Here is a 25,588-nt window from a genome sequence, read left to right as displayed (position 1 = left end):
AACTCCCAACAACATTAACATAGTCTAATCACATGATATTTCCACTAAAACATGCAATGAAGACATACTCGAAGGTCATTCCTTTGTGATCAAGAGAGGACGAGAATTAAGTAGGGCTACAAAAGCACACCTCAGATTTCGTATTTCTCATCTATGGATTTCCCAATGCCACCGTGGCCATCCAAAGAGAGTACCACAATCACCACAATGTATCTCAAGAATAGTCAAAGACAAGCACCAAGAGACACTCAATCTTCAATCAATTCACAAAAGAGGAAATCACTCATGAAAATATTCTTCTAATCAATGTCCAATAGACCACTGTCACCATGGTCTCAGGAATTATACTAGATAAGATCAAGTGAGTACATCAATCCAATACATAGAAGAAGGGGAAACATCATGGGATCACCCTAGATTAACATATATAGCCTATGATCACAATCAAGATCACATCATGGGAGAGAGAATTAACCACATAGCTATTGTAGAAGACCTCAGCCCCGAGGAGGAACTACTCCCGCTTCATGGAGGGAGGAAGAATCGTTGATGGAGATGAATCCGGTGACACTTACCCATCCCGACAGGGTGCTGGTACAGGAATTCTGGTCCCCCGAAACTTGTTGGCGATGGCGACGGATGATAACCCACAAGTGTAGGGGATCGCAACAGTTTTCAAGGGTAGAGTATTCAACCCAAATTTGTTGATTCACCTCAAGGGGAAGCGAAAGAATATTCTCAAGTATTAGCAGCTGAGTTTGTCAGATTCAACCACACCTCAAAGATTAGTGTCTGCAAGCAAGGTATCAGTAGCAAAGTAGTATGATAGCAACGGTGTCAGAAACAGATCTGTTGACGGCAGACTATTCCGAACTGTTGTATCAATGGCGCCAGTAAGTTGCACGTGGACGGGGAACTATTCTTCCCCGGCAATGGTGACAAAAAAGTCTTGCAACAAGTAACACCAAAGTAGAAAGGAACAGTAGTAGAAAAGTGGCCCAATCCCTTTTGTAGCAAGGGACAAGCCTGGACAAAGTAATGTAGCAAGGACCAATAGTAAAACACTCGTAGGCAGTGGATCGGTGATGGATGAGTATGACGGATGTGATTCATCATGTAACAGCTATAACACAGAGAGATATGTAACTAGCTCCCGTTCGTCAATCTAATGTAGGCATGTATTCCGTATGTAGTCATACGTGCTTAGGGAAAAGAACTTGTATTACATCTATTGTCCATCCCTCCCGTGGCAGCGGGGTCCTAATGGAAACTACGGGATATTAAGGTTCTCCTTTTAATAAAGAACCGGACCAACGCATTAACACGTGGTGAATACATGAACTCCTCCGACTATGGTCATCTCCGGGAGTGGTTCCGGCTATTGTCACTCCGGGGTTGCCGGGTCATAACACATAGTAGGTAACTACAACTTGCAAAATAGGATATAAAACACACATATATTGGCGACAACATAATAGGTTCAGATCTGAAATCATAGCACTCGGGCCCTAGTAACAATCATTAAGCATAGCCAAGTAGTAGCAACATCAATCTAGAACATAGTGGATACTAGGGATCAATCCCCGTCAAAACTAACTCGATTACATGATAGATCTCATCCAACTCATCACCGTCCAGCAAGCCTACGATGAGATTACTCACGAACGGTGAAGAGCATCATGGAATTGTCGATGGAGGAAGGTTGATGATGACGATGGCGATGATTTCCCCTCTCCGGAGCCCCGAACGGACTCCAAATATGTCCTCCATACGAAGAACAGGAGGTGGCGGCGCCTCCGTATCGTAAAACGCGATGAAACCTTCTCTCTGATTTTGTTTCGAGCGAGATGGAAGATACATAGCTGAGTTTGGGGGCGGTGGTGCCACGTGGGCCCACAAGCCCTCATGGCGCGGCCTAGGGGGTGGCCGCGGCCGAGGGGCTTGTGGCCCACTGGCACGCCCCCTCCGGTGGATCTTTGCGCATGTATTTTTCTTTTATTCCAGAAAAATTCTACGTAAATTTTCAGGACATTTTGAGAACTTTTATTTCTGCACAAAAACAACACCATGGCAATTCTGCTGAAAACAGCGTTAGTCCGGGTTAGTTCCATTCAAATCATGCAAATTAGAGTCCAAAACAAGGGCAAAAGAGTTCAGAAAAGTAGATACGACGGAGACGTATCAACTCCCCCAAGATTAAAGCCTTGCTTGTCCTCAACCAATTCAATTGAAAAACTGAAAGAGACAAAAGAAAAACTTTCATGAACTCTGTTTGATCTTGTTCTTGCAACTATGTCTAACTCACAACCAGAATTTCAGCAAGATCACAAGCAAACCACATAAGCAAATGACATCTAGGTCTCACGGTAAACTCATATCAAATGGCATAATCAACTAGCGAGCAAATAATAATAAGCCTCAAACGTCAACACTTTAATCAAAACAATCATGAAGCAGTATGAATAGATGGTATCTTGCTAACTCTTTGTGAGACAGCAAAACATAAATGCAGAGCACCTTCAAAGACCAAGGGCTGACTAAACATTGTAACCAAGGCAAAGAAGATCCAGTCACAGTCATACTCAACACAGTTAAAAGCAAAGCATAAAAATGACAGAGGTGCCCTCTAATTGGTGCTTTTATAAGAGGAGGATGACTCAACACGAACATAAATAGACAAGCCCTTTGCAGAGGAAAGCATTGATTTGCAGAGGTGCCAGAGCTCAAGCTTTTAAAATAGCGATAATAATTTTGGGTGGCATGCTTTCATTTTCAACGCAATGTACAAGAGTTCTCAACATCTTCCACGCTACACATGCTATAGGCGGTTCTCAAACAGAAAAGTAAAGTTTTGACTCCCCCACCACCAATCAATCACACTCCACGGCTAGCCGAATCCTCGGGTACCATCCATACCAACATCAATCCTGGGGGAGTTTTGTTTGCAATTATCTTTTTGATTTGAGCATGGAACTCGGAATTCCAATTACCGGCCCCTTTCTCGTGAATGATAGTGAATAAACACATATCGAGGATAACACGCCTAGCATGGAAGATACTGATAGCCCCGTGTCACCACACGAGCGGTTCGGGCATGTAAAACAGATTATTTCTTGAAGGTTTAGAGAGAGGCACATGCAAGTTCGCTTGGAACGGCGGGTAGATACCACATATAGGTAGGTATGGTGGACTCATATCAAACACCTTTGGGTTTATGGAAGTGGATGCACAAGCAGTATTCCCGCTTAGTACAAGTGAAGGCTAGCAAAAGACTAGGAAGCGACCAACTAGAGAGCGACAACAGTTATCAAAATGCAATGAGATTAACTAACATTGAGTGCAAGCACGAGTAGGACATAAATCACCATGAACATGAACATCATAGAGGCTATGGTGATTTTGTTTCAACTACATGCGTGAACATGCGCCAAGTCAAGCCACTTGAATCATTCAAAGGAGGATACCATCCTATCATAGTACAACACATTCATCTCAACATTCATGTGGGCATCCAAGACAAACCATTATAAGCTCCTAGCTAAGTAAGCATGGCATAAGCAACTATGATCTCTAAGTTGTCATTGCAAACATGTTTCTCTCACAACAAAGCTGAATCAGGCATGATGAGTTAGTCATATTTACAAAAACAAAATAGATCGAGTTCATACCAGCTTTCCCAGGCTCAGTCACTTCATCATATATCGTCATTATTGCCTTTCACTTGCATGACCGAACGATGTGAACAATAATAAGAGTGCTCGTGTATTGGACTAAAGTTGGAATCTGCATGCAAACACAAAGGAGAAGACAAAGTAATATGGCTCTTTGCGCGGTTCTATCAATTGCTCGACAGTAATTTGTTCACCCACCGTAATACTTGCTATTTTGAGAGAAGTCTCTAGTGATCACTATGGCCCCCGGGTCTACTCCACACCATATTTTCAGCCTTACTCTTTTTCTTCGTTGCACTTTCCGCCTTCATATCTCACTTTGCAATCAATCTTGAAGGGATTGACAACCCCTTTATAGCATTGGGTGCAAGCTCTTTGTGTTTGTGCAGGTACTCGGACTTGACGAGATTCTCCTACCGGATTGATACCTTGGTTCTCAAACTGAGGGAAATACTTACTGCTCCTGTGCTGCATCACCCTTTCCTCTTCAAGGGAAAACCAATGCAAGCTCAAGAGACGACAGAAGGTTTCTGGCGCCTTTGCGAGGGAAGGACTTTTGTCGACGTACCAGAAGGATTTCTGGCACCGTTGCCGGGAAGGACTTTTGTCGACGTAGCAGAAGGATTTCTGGCGCCGTTGTCGGGGAGGATCAAGTCAATAACTCATCCAAGTAAGTGTAGCAAACTCATCTCTTGCATTTACTTTTTTGCCTCTCGTTTTCCTCTCCCCCTCTTCTGAAAAAACAAAGATTTACAAAAAAATCTTTGGCTTTTTCGTTTGCCTTGTCGTTCGCCCTTTTCTCTCGCTTGCTCTTTGTTTGCTTGTGTGCTTGCTTTCTTGCTGAAGTCACCATGACTGAAAACACCAAACTTTGTGACTTATCGAATACTAATAATAATGATTTTATTAGTACTCCGATTGCTCCCGCCACTAGTGCGGAGTCATACGAAATCAATGTCGCTTTGCTGAATCTTGTTATGAAAGAGCAATTCTCCGGCCTTCCTAGTGAAGATGCCGCATCCTATCTTAACACCTTCATTGAGCTTTGCGATATGCAAAATAAGATAGATGTGGATAATGATGTGATTAAATTGAAGCTTTTTCCTTTCTCGTTGCGAGATCGAGCAAAAACTTGGTTTTCGTCTTTGCCCAAAAATAGTATCAATTCTTGGGATAAGTGCAAAGATGCTTATATATCCAAGTATTTTCTGCCGGCTAAGATTATCTCTATCTGTAATGATATCATGAACTTTAAGCAACTTGATCATGAATATGTTGCACAATCTTGGGAGAGAATGAAATTGATGATTAGAAATTGTCCCGCTCATGGCTTGAGTCTTTGTATGATTATACAAATTTTCTACGCTGGCTTGAATTTCGCTTCTAGAAATATCTTGGACTCCACCTCAGGTGGAACATTCATGGAAATCCCGTTAGGAGAAGCCACAAAACTCCTAGACAATATCATGACGAACTACTCTCAGTGGCACACTGAAAGGTCCCCTACTAGTAAGAAGGTACACGTTATAGAAGAAATTAACTCGCTGAGTGCTAAGATGGATGAGTTAATGAATTTGTTTGCTAGTAGAAGTGCTCCTTTAGATCCTAATGATATGCCCTTGTCTTCCTTGATTGAGAGTAGCAACGCTACCTTGGACGTTAATTCTGTTGGTAGAAATAATTTTGGCAACAACAATGCTTTTAGAGGAAACTATGTTCCTAGGCCTTTTCCTAGTAACTCCTCTAATAACTTTGGCAACACCTACAACAATACTCATGGAAATTACAATAGATTAGCCTCTGATCTAGAGAGTAATATCAAAGAGTTTATCAACTCGCAAAAGATTTTCAATGCGTCCATAGAGGAAAAACTACTCAAAATTGACGATTTGGCTAAGCGCGTTGATAGAATGTCTAGTGATATTGATGCTTTGAAAGTTAGATGTGCTCCTCCCAAGATCAATATGGATGAAACTTTGAAAGCTATGCATGTTTCCATGATTGAGAGCAAAGAAAGAACCGCCCAAATTCGTGCTAGACATGAATGGCTTAAAAAGGCGTGTTCCCGTGATAAGAATCACGAAGATCTTAAAGTGCCTGGTGTGACTCCCATTGAATCTTTGTTTTCTTGTGTCAAACCTAATGATAATGGGGCTGGATATAAATCCACTTTGGATGAAAAGCGCCCCAATGATTCGGAGTCCATCTATCTTGATGCTAAAAGCATTGAAAGTGGAGTAGAAGATATTAAAGGTTTGAGTAGTAATGAAATTACTACTATGGATTTCAAGAAATTCAATTATGATAGTTGATCCTTGATTGAATGCATTTCCTTGATGCAATCCATGCTAAACTCTCCACACGCTTATAGCCAAAACAAGGCCTTTACCGATCATATCGTCGAAGCTATGATAAAATCTCTTGAATAGAAACTTGAATTGGAAGTCTCTATCCCTAGAAAGCTTCATGATGAGTGGGAACCTACTATCGAAATCAAAATCAAAAACTATGAATGCAATGCTTTGTGTGATTTGGGTGCTAGTGTTTCTGCGATTCCAAAGTCTTTATGTGATGTTCTGGGTTTTAATGAGATTGAAGAGTGTTCTCTTTATTTGCATCTTGCGGATTCTACTGTCAAGAAACCCATGGGAAGGATCAATGATGTTCTTATTATTGCAAAATAGGAACTATGTATCCGTGGGTTTTATTGTGCTTGACATTGATTGCAATCCTACATGCCCTATTATTCTTGGTAGACCTTTCCTAAGGACTATCGGTGCTATCATCGATATGAAGGAAGGGAATATTAGATTTCAATTCTCTTTAAAGAAGGGCATGGAGCACTTTCCTAGAAAGAAAATAAGATTGCCTTATGAATCCATGATGAGGGCTACTTATGGTTTGAGCACCAAAGACGACGATATGTGATTCTATCGCTTTTATGCCTAGCTAAGGGCGTTAAACAATAGCGCTTGTTGGGAGGCAATGAATTTATCTTTTTTCTTTCTGTTTTGTTGCGTCCACACCATCATAATTCTGTTGTGATTGTATTTTTTGTGTTTCTTTTTGTGTTTGGGCCTAGCAAAACCTTTATGACTAGTCTTGGTGATGGTTATTTGATCCTGCTGGAAAAACACAGAAACTTTTCGCTCACGAGATGATTTTTCATTTTTATTCAGAAAGAGATTTTGAGTTGATTCTTTTTCTGCTAGTTTATATGCCTTTTGCTCAGGCAGTTGTAATTGTTCAGAATTTTTGAGGTACCACAAGTATACGAAGTATACAGATTGCTACAGACTGGTCTGTTTTTGACAGATTCTGTTTTTGTTGAGTTGGTTGCTTGTTTTGATGAAACTATGGATAGTATCAGGGGGTACTAGCCATGGAAAAGTGAGAATAGAGTATCCCAACACCAATATAAATAGAAATCAAGATTTCTATAGTACCAAAAGAGGTAGTAGTTTGTTTTCTTGTGCTAATGATATCACGAGTTTCTGTTTAAGTTTTGTGTTGTGAAGTTTTCAAGTTTTGGGTGATGTTCTCATGGACAAAGAGATAAGGATGGAAAGATCTCAAGCTTGGGGATGCCCAAGGCATCCCAAGCCAAATTCAAGGACACCAAAAAGCCTAAGCTTGGGGATGCCCCATGAAGGCATCCCCTCTTTCGTCTTCAATCCATCGGTAACATTACTTGGAGCTATATTTTTATTCACCACATGATATGTGTTTTTCTTGGAGCGTCTTGTATCTTAGGAGTTTTTTTTTGTGTCACAATCATCCTTGCTGCACACCTTTAGAGAGAGACATGCACTCATCGTGGTTTTGCTAGAATGCTCATAGTGCTTCACTTATATCTTTTGAGCTAGATAATTTTGCTCTATGTGCTTCACTTATATCTTTTAGAGCACGGCGGTGCGTGACTTTGTAGTTGGCTTATGCTATGAAAGTAGTCCCAAAGGTGACAGGAACCCATAGAGGATACAAAAACCTCCATCTTCATGTGCATTGAGTAGAAAGAGAAGTTTTGATTCCTCTCAATTAGTTTTGAGACGTGGATTTGGTAATATTAAGAGTTATGTTAGTAGGGTGTTGTGAATCTAGAAATACTTGTGTTGAAGTTAGTGATTCCCGTAGCATGCATGTATGGTGAACCGCTATGTTAGGAAGCCGGAGCATAATTGATCTATTGATTGTCATCCTTTGTGTTGAGGTCGGGATCACGCGATGGTTAACACCTAACAACCCTTCCCCTAGGACTATGCGTTTAGCACTTTGTTTCGATTACTAATAAAAACTTTCGCAACAAGTATGTTAGTTATTCATGACTAATGTGAGTCCATGGTATAGATGCACTTTCACCTTCCACCATTGCTAGCCTCTCTAGTGCCGCGCAATTCTCGCCGGTGCACAAATCCACCATATGCCTTCCTCAAAACAACCACCATACCTACCTACTATGGCATTTTCATAGCCATTCCGAGATATATTGCCATGCAACTCCAACCGTTCCGTCTCATGACTTGTTTCGTCACTCTCATATTGCCATTGCATGATCGTAAGATAGCTAGCGAGATGTTTCAACATCATACGCCAAGCTAGATCGTTGCACATCCCGGTACACTGTGGAGGCATTTCCTATAGTGTCATCATCGTTCTAAGCTTAGAGCTATGAGTAAATAAAAGTGTGATGATCATCATTATTAGAGCATTGTCCCATGCGAGGAAAAAAAAGAGGCCAAAGAGCCCATACAAAAAAATAGAAAAAAAGAGGCCCAAGAGCCCAAATAATAATAAAAAATATATTAAAAAAGAGAGAAGGGACAATGCTACTCTCTTTTTCCACACTTGTGCTTCATAATAGCACCATGTTCTTCATGATTGAGAGTTTCTTGCTTTGTCACTACCATATGCTAGTGGGAATCTTCATTATATAACTTGGCTTGTATATTACAATGATGGGCTTCCTCAAAATTGCCCTAGGTCTTCATGAGCAAGCAAGTTGGATGCACACCCACTAGTTCTCCTTTTGAGCTTTCACATACTTATTGCTCTAGTACATTCCTTGTATGGCAATCCCTACTCATTCACATTGATATCTATTAATGGGCATCTCCATAGCCCTTTGATACGCCGAGTCAATGTGACCATCTCCTCCTTTTTGTCTCACAACCACCACCACTCTCTATTCCACCTAAAGTGATATATCCATGGCTCACGCTCATGTATTGCGTGATAGTTATAACAAGTTTGAGAAAGTAAGAGTGCGAAAACAATTACTTGGCCAATACCGGGGTTGTGCATGATTTACATTAGTTGTGTGAGGATGATGGAGCATAGCCAGACTATATGATTTTGTAGGGATAACTTTCCTTGGGCTTGTTATTTTGAAAGTTCATGATTACCTTGCTAGTTTGCTTGAAGTATTATTGTTTTCATGTCAGTAGCAAACTATTGTTTTGAATCTTACGGATCTGAACATTCATGTCACATGAAAGAAGTTGCAAAGGACAACTATGCTAGGTAGCATTCCACATCAAAAATTCAGTCTTTATCACTTCCCTACTCGAGGACGAGATGCTTGATACGTCTCCAATGTATCTATAATTTTTTATGGTTTCATCCTTTTATCTTGTCAAACTTTGGATGTTTTGTATGCCTTTTATATTTTTTTGGGACTAACTTATTAACTCAGTGCCAAGTGCCAGTTCCTGTTTTTTCCATGTTTTTGACCCCTTTCAGAGGAGGATTTTGAACGGAGTCCAAACGGACGAAACTGCCAAAAATATTTTTTCCGAAACAGAAAAAGATCGGGAAGCCTGAGAATCAGGGCAGGGGGCCTGGAGGAACCCCACAAGCCCCCTAGCCACGGCCAGGGGGCCCGCGCCTCCCTGGCTTATGGGCTCCGTGGGCCACCTCTACCCTAGGACTTTCACCTATAAATTCCCTAAAATCCCAGAAAAAATCAGGAGATCATCGAAAGTACTTTTCCGCCGCCGCAAGCTTTTGTCTCCGCAAGATCCCATCTGGGGCACGTTCTGGTGCCCTGCCGGAGGGGGGATTCGGATACGGAGGGCTTCTTCATCAACACCATGACCTCTCCGATGATGCGTGAGTAGTTCACCATAGACCTACGCTTCCATAGCTAGTAGCTAGATGGCTTCTTCTCTCTCTTGGATATTCAATACAAAGTTCTCCATGATCTTCATGGAGATCTATCTGATGTAATCTTCTTTTGCGGTGTGTTTGTCGAAATCTGATGAATTGTGGATTTATGATCAAATTATCTATGAATCTTATTTGAGTTTCTTCTGTTCTCTGTTATGCATGACTTCATATCCTTGTAATTCTCTTCGAGTTGTGGGTTTTGTTTGGCCAACTAGATCTATGATTCTTGCAATGGGAGAAGTGCTTGGTTTTGGGTTCATACCGTGCGGTGACCTCACCCAGTGATAGAAGGGCTAGTGAGGCACGCATCATGTTGTTGTCATCAAGGGTAAAAAGATGGGGTTTTCATCATTTGTTTGAGATTATCCCTCTACATCATGTCATCTTGCTTAAGGCGTTACTCTGTTCGTCATGAACTCAATACACTAGATGCATGCTGGATAGCGGTCGATGTGTGGAGTAATAGTAGTAGATGTAGAAAGTATCGGTCTACTTGTCTCGGACGTGATGCCTATATGTATGATGATTGCCTTAAATATCGTCATGACTTTGCGCGGTTCTGTCAATTGCTCGACAGTAATTTGTTCACCCACCGTAATACTTGCTATTTTGAGAGAAGCCTCTAGTGAACACTATGGCCCCTGGGTCTACTCCACACCATATTTTCAGCCTTACTCTTTTTCTTTGTTGCACTTTCCGCCTTTTGATCTCACTTTGCAATAAATCTTGAAGGGATTGACTACCCCTTTATAGCGTTGGGTGAAAGCTCTTGGTGTTTGTGCAGGTACTCTGGACTTGACGAGATTCTCCTACTGGATTGATACCTTGGTTCTCAAACTAAGGGAAATACTTACTGCTCCTGTGCTGCATCAACCTTTCCTCTTCAACGGAAAACCAACGCAAGTTCAAGAGATGACACAAGGTTTCTGGCACCTTTGCCAGGGAAGTTCAAGAGATGACACAAGAGATGACACATCTGATCTGGCCAAGGCAGTCGGTCGGGTCGGCGCACAGTGTGAAGCTGCCGAATGTGAGAACCTGCCTGGGGATGAAGATGTCCCCGTTGCTGATTTGGTGTCTTACGATTAGGCAGTCCATCAATCCTTCCGGCGATCCTACAATAGAATTCTCAATGAAATCATCAATGTCAGTGTCAAAACTGGCGGATCTCGGGTAGGGGGTCCTGAATTGTGGACCTTGGATCGATGGGTTGCAGGAGATGAAGGAGACAATATTTACCCAGGTTCTTTCCCTCTTGAGTGGATAAAACCCTACGTCCTGCTTGATTGTATTGATGGTGTGTGAGAATTACACAGTTGATCTACCTCGAGATCATATGAGCTAAACCCTAGCTGAGTCAACTTGCCTATGCGGATGAAACCCTCTGGTTTATATAGACGCCATGGGTCCCTAAGGTTACATACAAATGGCCTCAAGTCGGGGATAGATGCGCCGATCAAGCTTACTCAACTTGGACGGCACGCCAATCTTCAGAGTTTTTTTTTCCTGAATACGAAGTCGTTACGCAATCCGGTCTTCAATAATACGTCCCATATGGTCGGCCTCTAAGAGATTGGACGACCATCCGAGGACCCCTTAATCCAGGACTCCCTCAAGGCTCCCGTGTGGCCCCCTACCTTCTTCCAAAGTTGTCAGGTCTTCTTTTGGTCAAGAAAAAACATCAAAAAGTTTTGTGGTATTTGGACTCTGTTTGGTACTGTAAACCTGAAAAGCCAAAAACATGTAGAAAACACCAAGTGACATTTGTCACTAGGTTAATAGGTTAGTGGTCAAAAATAATATGAATCAACAAATAAAATGCCCCAAAAGTATCCTAGAATGATAATATTATAGCATGGAACAATCAATTTTTTTAGATACGTTGGAGACATATCAGCATCCCTCATGTCTACCACACAACTTTATTCTTGTAGACGTTATTGGGCCTCCAAGTGCAGAGTTTTGTAGGACAACAGCAAATTTTCCTCTAGTGGATGATCTAAGGTTTATCAATCTGTAGGAGGTGTAGGATGAATATGGTTTCTCTCAAACAATCCTACAATCAAATACAGGGAATCTCTTGTGTCCCCAACACACCCAATATAATGGTAAATTGTATAGGTGCACTAGTTCAGCGAAGAGATGGTGATACAAGTGCAATATGGATAGTAGATATAGGTTTTTGTAATCTGAAAATATAAAATCAGCAAGGTAGCAAGTGGAAAACAGCAAGCAAAACATTGTATAAATGCTTGGAAATAAGGCTGAGGGTTCATATTTTCACTAGTGCAGTCTCTCAACAACGCTAACATAGTAGAATCATATGATCGTCCCTAAACATGCAACAAAGAAGCATTCCAAGGTTCCTATTAGCGGAGAACATAATAAGAAGTTGTTGTAGGCAGCCATCCACCTCAAAGTTATTGTTTTTATCAATCTTTTGAGATATTACTATAAGTGTCACAAACAGCCCTAGAGTTTGTACTAGAATAACACCCATGATACGTATCAGTCAACCCTAATGTCTCCTAGATACTACAATGTCACCTCAAGTATCCGTGGGTTAATTATACGACATGCATCAAACAATTTCAGATTCATCATATTCAATCCAACACAAGTAACTTCAAAGAGTACCCCAAGATTTATATCGGAGAACGTAGTATGAAAACATGTAATCAACCCCTATGCATAGATCCCCAAGGTCACCAGAATCCGCAAGTTGAGCCATAACATATATCAAGTGAATCAATATAATACCCAATGTCACTACGGGTATCCACATGTAAGACATACATCAAGTGTTCTCACCGATATCCAATCCAACATAACGAGATCTCAAAGACAAAGATTCAATTCAACACAAGAAGATAGCAAGGGAAGGACACCATATGATCGAACTATATTAACAAAGCTCGTGATACATCAAGATCGTGCCATCTCAAGAACACGAGAGCGAGAGATTGAACACATAGCTATTGGTACATACCCTGGGTCCCGAGGATGAACTACTCCCTCCTTGTCATGGCCTCCACTCGGATGATGAAGATGGCCGCCAGAGATGATTTCCCCTCTCCGGTAGGTTATCGAAAAGGCTCCAGATGTGTTTTTCATCGATACCGATAGTTGCGGCGGCGGAGCGGAAGTTCTCTATTTATTTCCGAGGGTTTATATATATATATATATAGGAATTTTTGGCGTTGGAATCACGCTAAACGGAGCCACGTGGGCCCCACAAGCCATCGGGGCGTGGCGAGGGGGGTGGTTGCGTCGTGTTAGCTTATGGCTGACAGGTGGCTCCCCTTGGGTGGTTCTTCGCTCCAATACTACTTATATGTTCCAGAAAAAACCATCAAAAAGTTTTGGGCAATTCCGAGAAGTTTCATTTTCTACACAAAAACAACACCACGGTAATTCTGCTAAAAACAATGCCAACCCGGTTTAGTTCTAAATAAATCATAAAAAGTACATCAAAACCATATAAAAGTATTGTAAACATAGACAATAATGGCATGAATACTTCATAAATTATCTATACTTTGCATACGTATCAGCATCCCCCAGCTTAATTCCTACTCGTCCTCGAGTAAGTAAATTATAAAAGAAATAATTTATGAAGTGTGAATGCTAGCATAGTATATAAGTTTGATCAATGGTAATTTCTTTTTTTCTAGCATCATAACCAGCAAATTTTTTCATAAAAATCATCATGGTTGAGTAGCAATCAATTCACATGTCATGATTCAAACAATGCATTATCTTGAAACGTAACAACTCATGTTCTTAGTCACCAAACAACTTTAATGCATCATCAAGTCTAAGTTTCATATATTCTTCTATGATTGCTGATACTCAAGGCCTATTTTTAGAACAAACAACATCCATCAAACACAGAGAAAGATAGGGGCTTGAAGTTTTGCCTCCCAACATACTTGTCATAAAGATAATTGTCAACTATAGTGAATCATGATCAAATATATTTGATTGGATATATTGTCTCGATCTTTCCCCACCACATGATACTTGACATCTAATATATTGAGGTTGGAATAGGAAGTTGACTCAACTTGAAAAGTAACAACATGAAAGTACATAGATTGTCCCTTCCTAGAGGGAAACGGGGATTTGCATAGGTGCGAGAGCTCATTGTTTTAAAAGAGAGATGAATATGTAATTTTGGGTGATGTGCCTTTCTTGTTAACATTATAACAAGAGTTTTCAATATCTTCCATGCTAATCACATTATTGGTGGTTCCCAAATAGAATTGAAATTTTACTCCCCCTCAACCATTCAAACACTTTCCGTGGCTAGCCATATCCACGAGTGCCCTCCAAACAACCATCTTTCTAGGGGGGCTTCTTGTTTATTTATTTTTGTATTATGAAGGACTGGGAATCCTTTTTAGCAGACTATCTCGTGCAATAACAAGTGAATAAACACTCATCATGAGAATAACTCACTTAGCATGGAAGATAATGACCGCCCAGTGGCTCCATGAGCGGTATGAGCACACAAAACGGATGTTTATTTGAATGTTTAGAGGTGGCACATACAAATTTACTTGGAATGGCAGTGAAATACCATATATAGGTAGATATGGTGAACTCTCATGGAAGAAACTTGGCTCAAGGTTTATTATGCACAAGTATTATCTGTACTTAGTACTAAGTTTTGGCTAGTAAATGGTTCTAAACAAGCACCACACGTTGGATGATCCATAACAATGTAACTTCTATGCAAATATACCCAAACATAACCATTACATTGTCTTCCTTCTCCAGCTTAAACTATTTGGTCAAGATTGAAAATAATTAATTTGTATTTACAATCATAAAAGATGTCCCAAATAATATAATTGTATGTGAAAGTTCTCTTTCTTATACTAGTCATTCATGAATTGCTTGTACGACCAATGCTATGATTGTCAAACTTCAATAGATTTTACTTTCTAAACCAAAAGTGAAACTACTGCTAAGAGTATAGCACATTGATAATTTCATATTTATGATATTTCATTCATTCACAATTTACTCGTAGGATATAAGTGAAACACAAGAGTAAACATCAAACTACTCTCAAAAGATATAAGTGAAGATCAATGAGTAGTCAAACAATTAAGTAGCTATGTGAGGAATCTCTCTCAATAAATATTTCCAGATATGATATTTATTCAAAACAGCAAAGAAAACAAAAATATATTCCAAGAATAGCACATATCAAGTGGACAAATAAAATTTTAGGCTCAACATAGGCTAACCTATATTTGTTGATGAAGAGAGGTGGGATGCGTAGCATCCCCAAGCTTAGATGCTTGAGTGTTCTTGAAATATTTACTTGGGATGCCTTGGGCATCCCCAAGTTCAAAATTTTGTATCCTCTTCAATCCTCTCATATCTCGGTTTCACCTAAGTCTCAAAAACTTCATCCACACAGAACTTGAAAACAACTCGTGAGATAGGTTAGTACACATAAGAATAAATCGACGCTTCATGTATTGCCAAGACAAGTTGCATAATAATTTTCAAAAATTTGGTATTGTATACTATCATTTCCACATTTTATGTCTACCAATATACACCATGAAAACCCAAGTATAAGTAGGTAACAAAACTATGACAACAATCTGTCCAAACAGAACAGTCTGTAGCAATCTATTTAAAGAGTATAATTTTGTATCTCCAAAAATTCTGAAAATTTGGGACATGATAAAGAATTTGTATGAAAGCACTATGTAAAAATGTCATAAACTTTCTATGTTCCGGTAAAATCTTATAATTCAAATACTACAACAAAAGTTTTTGGCTTTGTACAACACACATCACGCATGCAATTCAAGAATTCTAAAGGCAATTCTTGGAACTTTTTATTGAGAAACAAGATTATAACTAATATATAACAAATAAAACAAAATAAAATTATTCCCCAAGAAAACCACATATTATGTGATGAATAAAAATATAGCTCCAAGTAAGATATACCGATGATTTTGGAGAAGAAAGAGGGGATGTCTTACGGAGCGTCCCCAAACTTAGACGTTTGAGTCTTTTGTTGGAATTATGCCCTAGAGGAAATAATAAATATAGTTATTATTATAATTCCTGTATCAAGATAATCGTTTATTATCCATGCTATAATTGTATTGAATGAAGACTTATATACATGTGTGGATACGTAGACAAAACACTGTCCCTAGCAAGCCTCTAGTTGGCTAGCCAGTTGATCAAAGATAGTCAGGGTCTTCTGATTATATACAAGGTGTTGTTGTTTGATAACTGGATCACGTCATTAGGAGAATCACATGATGGACTAGACCCAAACTAATAGACGTAGCATGTTGATCGTGTCATTTTGTTGCTACTGTTTTCTGCGTGTCAAGTATTTGTTCCTATGACCATGAGATCATATAACTCACTGACACCGGAGGAATGCTTTGTGTGTGTCAAACGTCGCAATGTAACTGGGTGACTATAAAGATGCTCTACAGGTATATCCGAAGGTGTTCGTTGAGTTAGTATGGATCGAGACTGGGATTTGTCACTCCGTGTGACGGAGAGGTATCTCGGGGCCCACTCGGTAATACAACATCACACACAAGCCTTGCAAGCAATGTGACTTAGTGTAAGTTGCGGGATCTTGTATTATGGAACGAGTAAAGAGACTTGCCGGTAAACGAGATTGAAATAGGTATGCGGATACTGACGATCGAATCTCGGGCAAGTAACATACCGAAGGACAAAGGGAATGACATACGGGATTATATGAATCCTTGGCACTGAGGTTCAAACGATAAAGATCTTCGTAGAATATGTGGGATCCAATATGGGCATCCAGGTCCCGCTATTGGATATTGACCGAGGAGTCACTCGGATCATGTCTGCATAGTTCTCGAACCCGCAGGGTCTGCACACTTAAGGTTCGACGTTGTTTTATGCGTATTTGAAGTTATATGGTTGGTTACCGAATGTTGTTCGGAGTCCCGGATGAGATCACGGACGTCACGAGGGTTTCCGGAATGGTCCGGAAACGAAGATTGATATATAGGATGACCTCATTTCATTACCGGAAGGTTTTCGGAGTTACTGGGAATGTACCGGGAATGACGAATGGGCTCCGGGTGTTCACCGGGGGGGGGCAACCCACCCCGGGGAAGCCCATAGGCCTTGGGGGTGGCGCACCAGCCCTTGGTGGGCTGGTGGGACAGCCCAAGAAGGCCCTATGCACCATAGGAAGAAAATCAAAGAGAAAAAGAAAAAAAAAGGAGGTGGGAAAAGGGGGAAGGACTCCACCTTCCAAACCTAGTTGGATTCGGTTTGGAAGGGGAGGACTCCCCCCCTTGGCTCGGCCAAACCCCTTGGGGCTCCTTGAGCCTCAAGGCAAGGTCCCCCCTCTCCCACCTATATATACGGAGATTTTAGGGCTGATTTGAGACAACTTTGCCACGGCAGCCCGACCACATACCTCCACGGTTTTACCTCTAGATCGCGTTTCTGCGGAACTCGGGCGGAGCCCTGCTGAGATTAGATCGCCACCAACCTCCGGAGCGCCGTCACGCTGCCGGAGAACTCATCTACCTCTTCGTCTCTCTTGCTGGATCAAGAAGGCTGAGATCATCGTCGAGCTGTACGTGTGCTGAACGCGGAGGTGCCGTCCGTTCGGCACTAGATCGTGGGACGGATCGCGGGACGGTTCGCGGGACGGTTCGCGGCGCGGAATTAGGGACGTGAGGACGTTCCACTACATAAACCGCGTTCACTAACGCTTCTGCTGTGCGATCTACAAGGGTACGTAGATCGGAAATCCCCTCTCGTAGATGGACATCACCATGATAGGTCTTCCTGCGCGTAGGAAATTTTTTGTTTCCCATGCGACGTTCCCCAACAGTGGCATCATGAGCTAGGTTCATGCGTTGATGTCTTCTCGAGTAGAACACAAAAGTTTTTGTGGGCGGTGATGTGCGTTTTGCTGCCCTCCTTAGTCTTTTCTTGATTCCGCGGTATTGTTGGATTGAAGCGGCTTGGACCGACATTACTCGTACGCTTACGAGAGACTGGTTTCATCGCTACGAGTAACCCCGTTGCTCAAAGATGACTGGCAAGTGTCAGTTTCTCCAATTTTAGTTGAATCGGATTTGACCGAGGAGGTCCTTGTATAAGGTTAAATAGCAATTCGTATATCTCCATTGTGGTGTTTGCGTAAGTAAGATGCGATCCTACTAGATACCCATGGTCACCACGTAAAACATGCAACAACAAAATTAGAGGACGTCTAACTTGTTTTTGCAGGGTATGCTTGTGATGTGATATGGCCAAACGATGTGATGTGATATATTGGATGTATGAGATGATCATGTTGTAATAGATAATATCGACTTGCACGTCGATGGTACGGCAACCGGCAGGAGCCATAGGGTTGTCTTTAAACTAACGTTTGTGCTTGCAGATGCGTTTACTATTTTGCTAGGATGTAGCTTTAGTAGTAATAGCGTGAGTAGCACGACAACCCCGATGGCGACACGTTGATGGAGATCATGGTGTGGCGCCGGTGACAAGAAGATCGTGTCGGTGCTTTGGTGATGGAGATCAAGGAGCATGTGAAGATGGCCATATCATGTCACTTATGAATTGCATGTGATGTTAATCCTTTTATGCACCTTATTTTGCTTAGAACGACGGTAGCATTATGAGGTGATCTCTCACTAAAATTTCTAGACGAAATTGTGTTCTCCCCGACTGTGTACCGTTGCTACAGTTCGTCGTTTCAAGACACCACGTGATGATCGGGTGTGATAGACTCAACGTTCACATACAACGGGTGCAAAACAGTTGCACACGCGGAACACTCGGGTTAAGCTTGATGAGCCTAGCATGTGCATACATGGCCTCGGAACACATGAGACCGAAAGGTCGATCATGAATCATATAGATGATATGATTAGCATAGGGATGTTTACCACTGAAACTATACTCAACTCACGTGATGATCGGACTTGAGCTAGTGTAAGTGGATCATGAACCACTCAAATGACTAGAGAGATGTACTTTTTGAGTGGGAGTTTAGCAAGTAATTTGATTAGGTTAAACTCTAATTATCTTGAACATAGTCTAAGTCCACTTTGAATATATTTGTGTTGTAGATCATGGCTCACGCGACAGTCACCCTGAATTTTAATACGTTCCTAGAGAAAGCTAAGTTGAAAGATGATGGAAGCAACTTTGTAGACTGGGCTCGTAATCTTAAGCTAATCTTACAAGCTAGGAAGAAGGATTATGTCCTTAATGCTGCGCTAGGAGATGAACCACCCGCTACGGCTGACCAGGATGTTAAGAACGCTTGGTTAACACGTAAGGAGGACTACTCAGTAGTTCAATGTGCAGTCTTGTATGGCTTAGAACCGGGACTTCAACGTCGCTTTGAGCGACATGGAGCATATGAGATGTTCCAGGAGTTGAAGTTTATCTTTCAGAAGAACGCCCGGATCGAGAGGTATGAGACGTCCGATAAATTCTATGCTTGCAAGATGGAGGAGAATTCGTCTGTCAGTGAACATGTGCTCAAAATGTCTGGGTACTCAAACCGTCTAGCTGAGCTGGGGATTGAACTCCCGCAAGAGGCTATCACTGACAGAATCCTTCAATCACTGCCGCCAAGCTACAAGGGCTTTGTGTTGAACTACAACATGCAAGGGATGAACAAGTCACCCAGCGAGTTGTTTGTGATGCTGAAAGTCGCAGAGTCTGAACTCCGTAAAGAGCATCAAGTGTTGATGGTGAATAAGACCACTAGTTTCAAGAGAAACGCAAAGGCAAGAAGGGTAATTCAAAGAAGAGCGGCAAGCCTGTTGCCAATCCGACAAAGAAACCCAAAGCTGGACCTAAGCCTGAACCAGAGTGCTACTATTGCAAGGGTATGGGTCACTGGAAGCCCAAGTGCCCCAAGTATCTGGCTGATAAGAAGGCGGCCAAAGAAAAATCAGGTATATTTGATATACATGTTATTGATGTGTACTTAACCGGCTCTCGTAGTAGTGCCTGGGTATTCGATACCGGTTCTGTTGCTCATATTTGCAACCCGAAACAGGAACTGCGGAATAGACGACGGCTCGAGAAAGATGAAGTGACGATGCGCGTAGGAAATGGTTCCAAGGTTGATTTAATCGCCGTCGGCACAGTTTCACTTCACTTACCATCAGGATTAGTTTTGAACTTGAATCATTGTTATTTAGTGCCTGCGTTGAGCATGAACATTATATCTGGATCTTGTTTATTGCGAGACGGTTACGCTTTTAAGTCAGAGAATAATGGTTGTTCTATTTCTATGAGTAACATCTTTTATGGTCATGCACCCAATGTGAGAGGATTGTTCATATCGAATCTTGATAGTGATACACATATACATAACATTGAGACCAAAAGAGTTAGAGTTAACAATGATAGCGCCATATTTTTGTGGCACTGCCGCTTAGGTCATATTGGTGTAAAGCGCATGAAGAAACTCCATGCCGATGGACTTTTGGAGTCACTTGACTTTGATTCACTTGACACATGCGAACCATGCCTCATGGGCAAGATGACTAAAACTCCGTTCTCCGGAACAATGGAGCGTGCCAGTGACTTGTTGGAAATCATACATACCGATGTGTGCGGTCCGATGAGCGTAGAGGCACGCGGCGGATATCGTTATTTTCTCACCTTCACTGACGATTTGAGTAGATATGGTTATGTCTACTTAATGAAGCACAAGTCTGAAACATTTGAAAAGTTCAAGCAATTTCAGAGTGAAGTTGAAACTCATCGTAACAAGAAGATCAAGTTCCTACGGTCTGATCGTGGGGGTGAATATCTGAGTTTCGAGTTTGGTGCTCACTTAAGACAATGTGGAATTGTTCCACAGTTGACACCGCGTGGAACACCACAGCGTAATGGTGTGTCCGAACGTCGTAATCGTACTTTATTAGAAATGGTGCGATCTATGATGTCTCTTACCGATTTGCCGTTATCGTTTTGGGGTTATGCATTATACACAGCTGCATTCACTTTAAATATGGCACCATCAAAATCTGTTGAGACGACACCAAACAAACTATGGTATGGCAAAAGGCCAAAGTTGTCGTTTCTTAAAGTTTGGGGATGTGATGCTTACGTCAAAAAGCTTCAGCGTGAAAAGCTGGAACCCAAAGCGGAAAAGTGTATCTTCATAGGTTACCCAAAAGAGACAGTTTGGTACACCTTCTATCTCAAATCCAAGGGCAAAGTGTTTGTTGCTAAAAATGGAGCTTTTCTCGAGAAGGAGTTTCTCTCGAGAGAATTGAGTGGGAGGAAGATAGAACTTTTCATCAATACAAAGAGTCACGGCAGCAGAGCAGAAGTTCTTTGTTTATTTACGAGGGTTTATATATATATATATATATATATATATATATATATATATATATATATATATATATATATATATATATATATATATATATAGGAATTTTTAGCGTTGGAATCACGCTAAATGGAGACGCGAGGGCCACGTGGCCACGGGGTGGCCGCGTCGTGTTGGCTTGTGGCCCACAGGTGGCACCCCTTTGGTGGTTTTTTGCTCCAATATTGCTCATATGTTCTAGAAACAATTGTCAAAAAGTTTCGGGCAATTTCGAGAACTTTCATTTTCTACACAAAAACAACACCACTATAATTGTGGTGAAAACAGAGTTAGTCCAGGTTAGTTCTAAATAAATCATATAAGGTGCATCAAATCCATATAACAATATTGTAAACATAGACAATCATGGTGTGAATACTTCATAAATTATCGATATTTTGGAGATGTATCAATCCCAAGGCTTAATTTATGCTCGTCCTTGAGTAGATAAATGATGTGACATGCTACCCAACATGTAATCTTTTGCAGGTGTGATCATTGAGAAATGATGAACTAACAAACATCAACATAGTAATATGCGCGAACATAAGTAACATAATAATCAATTTTCAAAATATATGATCCTTAAAGAATGTTTAGCCCCATTCATTTTCTCATATTAGCATGGCATGGCTCCATCTTTACAACATAAATACAAATGTCAAGCACTACAGCGTTAAGCCAGGTAACTGAATCGTACTTTTTAACGCGCTTCAGCCTTTTATTACTCACTCAATACATGAGTGTGGACCATGGACACAACATATAGGTGGAATAGAATAAGGTGGCATGTTACAAAAGAGTAAAAGTGGAGAGGAAAGTCTCACATCAACTCGGCGTATCAACAGGCTATGTAGATACCCATCAATAGATATCAATGTGAGGAGTAGGGATTGTCATGCAACGGATGCACTAGAGCTATAAGTGTATGAAAGCTCGAGTGAAGCTAAGTGGGTGTGCGTCCAACTTGCTTGCTCATGAAGACCTGTAACACCCTGGATTTTACCCATTTCTTTTTCTTTTGATTTTGGTCTGGATTTTCTTTTCTGTGGCTTGGTAGTTTTGGAACCTAAAGGGATCACCCTTGATTTCTCTTCCCTAGTGACTTGCCAACCTCCAAACCATCCCAAGACCTTGTCATTTCCATCTTGAGCCAATCCCAATAATCTTTTCCCTCGGAATATTCCTTTTTTCTATTAAAGGAATAACCATGTTGCTCTGGGTTGTGAAGCAACCCACATTTCTATCATTCCAAAAATTCCCAAATAATTCTTTTAAATTTCTTGGGTCATATCTTCCTCAGATAAGAAAAAAAATCCTTCCTTGCCATGTTCAAAAATATTTCACCAATATTCCTTTTTTGATTCTACCCGAGCTGTCAAGTTCTCAAGAAAGTACCCTTTATATGTGCTTTCTTGCTCTCAAACTTTTGGGGCACTATTTATCCATATCATTACCTCATGACAAAATTCAACCTCATTTTGCTAGTAAATATTTCTTGGCAAATTTCCAAAGTTCCTGATCCACATGAAGCTTTGTGAAGCAAGTGCTAGCTAAGAGTATTCCAATGAGCTGAAATTTTGCCATGATCTCAATATGCCCAAATCATGCCTCTCCACCAAATTTGAGCATGAACCCATCAACTATGTGAGCAAAGCATCAAATCTTTGCCTCTCTCATCATTTTGGATAATGAAGCAACTATATTTTATGTTGCTCCATAATTTCTGACATTTTACCAGGACATTCGCCTACCTATAAAACATCTCTCCACCAAATGTGAGCTCATTTTATATAGCCATTTCTCCTCGACTATTTTTCTAAGATTCTGTCCAGTGGGATGATGTGTGAAGGAAGTACCATTTTGGTTTATCCAAATGGCATGAAATTTATACAACATCCTCACATGCCTAAATAACTCATCACCTCCGAATTTCAGCTCCATCCAAGCAAGTATGTGAGGGCCACTTCATACTTTGCAATTCTGTCCAGTAGAGTTCATTGAACTGGAAGTGCTATTTATCTTCATTCAAATGAGTTGAAAATTTGCAGAGATGATCATCCTAGTATTTGATCACCCTCAACCAAAAAGCAGAGCCTCTCCCCAGCTGGATCTCCCCCACCTCAGTACAAACAGCTTGTTGTTGCTTTGGCTCCAAGCTCCCTCTAGTCACCTCCTTCGTCCCTGTGCTTGTTTCTATCTTCCTTGACCTTCTATGATGAATGAACAATCCTACTGACATGATTAGGACGGTCAGGGTGCACCGCGTGCGCCAGTTCACGTGGTGACCATGCCTTTGGCATGCCATATGCGCGCTCTGGCAATGCAGCCCTTGGCCTCGTCGGTTTCCTCCTCTCCCTCGACACCTAGCCATGTCTAGGAGCCTCATCGCGTCGTCTTCATCCTCCTAGACCCATCTTCCCCTTCTATTCCCTCCTCCTCAAGCCACAGCAACTCCGGCGAACTGTGCACCCGTGACGTCGATGTTTTCTCTCCTGCCTTCTTCCTCCCCGATCCCTCCCGAAGCTCTAGCTAGCTTTACTCGTCTGCCCTAGACCCTTCCAGATGCCGCAAGCGACCAGCCACGTCGCCCCAGAGCTTTAGTGCACGGCTGAGCTCGCAAACGCGGTCGAGCTTATCCGGCAAGCTCGCTGCGGCTATTTATAGGCCGCCCGAACCCCTCTCGAGCTCACCATCGCCCTCATCTCTCTCCTCTAACCCCTCCCTAGCCTATCACCCGAGCTCCCGGAGCCCTCCTCGTCCTCCATTGCCGCCATGGCCGCTGCTTTCCCTCCCCTAAATTCGCCCGCCTCCGGCCCCCGTTGCCCCACCTGACCGTCGCAGCCAGCCACCTACACCACCAGAAGCTCCCCACCACCCCAGACCATCTCCTCCGCCGTTGTGACGTATTTCCCATCACGGCCGATGCGACCGTCCGCCACAGCCGAGGCCCCGCCCGCTCCAGCACTCCCCAGCGGCCGCAAGTCCCACTGGTGGATGCGTCTCACTCCCCTGGTCACTCTGGTGGTCGTAGCATCGCCGGTGGTGGCCTGAGCCGCCCGGACCAGCACCGGCGCCGAGGCCCTCCTCGGCCAGGCACGCGAGCGGGAGGTGGAAGGAGAGCTGTCATGCGGGCCCCGCGTGTCGGTGACAGCAGTCGCTGCCCACGTGGATAAGTGGAGATGCCTCGACCTGGAATTCGTCTTCCCCATTGGAAGGCGTATTCCATGTAAGTGCGCAACCGGTCGTGCTGTCAAGGGCCTCTCTGTGATTATTTTTCTTGCAGATCAGTCCCTGGCAGTCAAACCCTTATATCTTTTTACCTGTAACTCTGATCGAGGTGATTTCAAAGCCCACGTCTTCATCTCGTCAAGCCCGTCATGATGGTGTCATTTTCATTATGTGTTCACACTCTGAAAATGGCTATTTTGCCCTTGCCTCTAAACAGCCCCTTCGAGAGAGAACCTTTTTCGGCGATCATTTCGCACACTCTCCGCACTTCTTTCCGACGGTTCCATCACCCCAGGCAAGCCACAACCCTCATTTTCATAATTGCATTGCAATATCATAATTTAACCAATTACATTAATCGCAAGTATAATTGTTTGTAGTATGGATTAGGTTATGCAATGTTTGAATAAATTCTTGAATAGGTGACTACCGTGTTGAGTACGAGATTGTTAGTAACTAGTATTTCACCCACTAGTTGATGCCATGACATTGAACATTATTGTCTATGATTATTTTGGGTTTCATCCGGCAGTTGGTGGATATGAATCAATAGCAGTGGCTTGAGCTTATTGGTTATTGGATTACTATGATACCAAAGTGTAAGCTATGACAGAAATATTATTCGGGGATAAGATAATCAGTTGGTTGATCGAGAGTCACCTGTCCGGGCTTATCTGTGCAGCCACATTTGCCGGTATGGGACGGCCTTGAGTTGGTCTGATCGCGTGTTCTTCTATCGGTACCACCAAAGAGGGAAGGTTATGCGCGCGTGCTACCCTGGCCCGGTAGGCGGCGATAACCTTGTGAGCCCAGTTGAGTTATGTGGGTACCCGTCCCCATTTGGGACAGTTTAGTTTGGCCACGACGGTGGCAGGTGTCATGAGGAAACAGGGGCCACCCAGGGAAGGACTCCGGGGGAAGATGAATGTTGGTCATACAATAGGAGAGTCACATGTCAGACAGGTTTCGTTGGAGCTACACTGGTCCACCCGAATGGGACCACGAGCTCAGATGCTCCATGATGTGGGTAAAGTGTGCAACCTCTACAGAGTGTAAAATTTAGTCGAATAGCCGCGTCCATGGTATTGGACAGCCCGTCCAGACCTCAGTAGAT

This window comes from Hordeum vulgare, chromosome 6H (genome assembly GCF_904849725.1).
Source record: "Hordeum vulgare subsp. vulgare chromosome 6H, MorexV3_pseudomolecules_assembly, whole genome shotgun sequence".
NCBI classification, from domain to species: Eukaryota; Viridiplantae; Streptophyta; class Magnoliopsida; order Poales; family Poaceae; genus Hordeum; species Hordeum vulgare.
Note: the sequence above shows the minus strand (reverse complement) of the source record.